Source organism: Arachis duranensis, chromosome 1 (genome assembly GCF_000817695.3).
Source record: "Arachis duranensis cultivar V14167 chromosome 1, aradu.V14167.gnm2.J7QH, whole genome shotgun sequence".
Lineage (NCBI taxonomy): Eukaryota > Viridiplantae > Streptophyta > Magnoliopsida > Fabales > Fabaceae > Arachis > Arachis duranensis.
The window spans coordinates 27,505,697-27,508,499 of record NC_029772.3 but is presented as its reverse complement, the minus strand read 5'-3'; the positions used below and the strand labels follow the sequence as shown (position 1 = coordinate 27,508,499).

The 2,803-nt window shown below is 34.8% G+C and overlaps 1 non-coding gene across 1 annotated transcript; it reads right to left on the bottom strand.

Moving 5' to 3' along the window:
* Window positions 1-2,048: 2,048 nt before the first annotated feature.
* Window positions 2,049-2,156, bottom strand: LOC127743149 (small nucleolar RNA R71). Its single transcript, XR_008004467.1, has one exon. It is a non-coding gene; the product is annotated as a small nucleolar RNA R71 (small nucleolar RNA).
* Window positions 2,157-2,803: the final 647 nt, after the last annotated feature.

The window sequence follows — 2,803 nt, the reverse complement described above, 5'->3', positions numbered from 1 at the left end:
TGCTAAAGCTTGGCTGGCCATTGGCCATGTCTAGTGTTTTGGACCGGTGCTTTCACTGAAAGCTTGGCTGGCTGTGAAGCCATGTCTAATTCCTGGACCGGAGTTTTAGACTAGCATTGCAATGATTCTTGGAATTCTCATTAAGAATTTTGAACCCTTGTTTTTCTTTTCCACTCAATTTTTGAAAAAGCACAAAAAAAAATTTATAAAATCTTAAAATCAAAAATATTTTTATGTTTCTTGTTTGAGTCTAGTGTCTAATTTTAAGTTTGGTGTCAATTGCATGTCTTTATTCTTCTAATTTTCGAAAATTACATGCATTATGTTCTTCATTGATCTTCAAGTTGTTCTTGATGATTTCCTTGCTCTGATCTTTAAATTCTCTTGTCTTGAGTGTTTTGTTGTTTCTCATATGTATTCTCAATTTGTTAGTGTCAATAGTATACAAACTTCTAAGTTTGGTGTCTTGCATGCATTATTTATTTGATTTTAGTTGCATTTTGATTATTCCTCATCATTAAAAATTCAAATTTTTTTTTTAATTTGTGTCTTTTCAAGTCAATAATACAGAGAATTGAAGATTCAGAACATGCAGCAGAGAAATTACACAGAAAAAGCTGGGCGTTCAAAACGCCCAGTGAAGAAGGAAAACTGGCGTTTAAACGCCAGCCAGGGTACGTGGCTGGGCGTTTAACGCCCAAAAGGGTAGCATTTGGGCGTTAAACGCCATAATGGATACCATTCTGGGTGTTTAACGCCAGGATGATACAAGAGGGAAGATTTTGTTTTTAATTCAAATTTTTTTTCAAGTTTTCATAATTTTTCAAAATCAAATCTTTTTCAAACCATATCTTTTCAATCATATATTTTCAAAATCAATTTCTTTCCATTCTCAAAAATACTTGCCTACAATTAATGATTTGATTCATCATTTCAAGTATGTTGCCTCTTCTGTTAAGAAAGGTTTAATGTTTGAATCATATCCTTTAAATTTCTTGTTAGCCAAGTCATTAATTTTAAAAATAAAATCTTTTTAAATTGTTTCTCAATCATATCTTTTTAAATCATATCTTTTTCAAATCATATCTTTTCAAATTCTAATTTCAAAATCTCTCTTTCTAACTTCTTATCTTTCCAAAATTTATTAGTTCTTATCTTTTTCAAAACCAACTAACTACTTTTCTCACTTTTAATTTTCGAAAATCACTAACATCTTTTTCAAAATTCTTTTTAATTAACTAATTGTAAAAATCATTCTTCAATTTTGCAAAATTTCTTCAAAATATTTTAATTTATTTTCGAAAATTCTTCCGCTTTTCTCACATCCTTCTATTTAAGGACTAACACTCCTCCACTATCAACAATTCGAACTCTATCTCTCTTGATAAGTTCGAATTCTTCTTCTTCTACCTCCTCTTTCTATTCTTCTTTTCCTCTGACATCTCAAGGAATCTCTATACTGTGACATAGAGGATTCCATATTTTCTTGTTTTATTCTCTTTCATATGAGCAGGAGCAAAGACAAAAGAATTCTTGTTGAGGCTGACCCTGAACTTGAAAGGACCTTGAAGCGAAAGCTAAGAGAAGCTAAAGCACTACTCTCTATAAAGGACCTAACAGAAATCTTCAAATAAGAAGAAGACATGGCAGCCGAAAACAACAATGATGCCAACAATGTAAGGAAGGTGTTGGGTGACTTTACTGCACCTACTCCCGACTTCTATGGGAGAAGCATCTCTATCCCTGCCATTGGAGCAAACAACTTTGAGCTTAAGCCTTAATTATTTTCTCTAATGCAACAAAATTGCAAGTTCCATGGACTTCCATTGGAAGATCCTCATCAGTTTTTAGCTAAATTCTTGCAAATCTGTGACACTGTCAAGACCAATGGGGTTGACCTTGAGGCCTACAGACTTATGCTATTCCCTTTTGCTGTAAGAGACAGAGCTAGGATATGGTTGGACTCACAACCTAAAGAAAACCTGAACTCTTGGGAAAAGCTAGTTAATGCCTTCTTGGCAAAGTTCTTTCCACCTCAAAAATTGAGTAAGCTTAGAGTGGAAGTCCAAACCTTTAGATAGAAGGAAGGTGAATCCCTCTATGAAGCTTGGGAAAGATACAAATAATTGACCAGAAAGTGTCCTTCTGACATGCTTTCTGAATGGAGCATCATAGGTAACTTCTATGATGGTCTGTCTGAACTGTCCAAGATGTCATTGGACAGCTCTGCTGGAAGATCTCTTCATCTGAGGAAGACGCCTACAGAAGCTCAAGAACTCATTGAAATGGTTGCAAATAACCAATTTATGTACACTTCTGAAAGGAATCCTGTGAACAATGGGACGAATCAGAAGAAAGGAGTTCTTGAGATTGATACTTTGAATGCCATATTGGCTCAGAACAAAATATTGACTCAGCAAGTCAATATGATTTCTCAAAGTCTGTCTGGAATGCAAGCTGCACCAGGCAGTACTAAGGACACTTCATCTGAAGAAGAAGCTTATGATCTTGAAAACCCATCAATGGAAGAGGTGAATTACATGGGAGAACCTTATGGAAACACCTATAATCCTTTAGGGAGAAATCATCCAAATCTCTCATGAAAGGATCAACAGAGACCCCAATAAGGTTTCAACAACAATAATGGTGGAAAAAATAGGTTTAGCAATGGCAAGCCTTTTCCATCATCTTCTCAGCAACAAATAGAGAATTATAAGCAAAGCCACTCTGACTTAGCAACCATGGTCTCTGATCTAATCAAAACCACTCAAAATTTCATGACTGAAACAAGGTCCTCCATTAG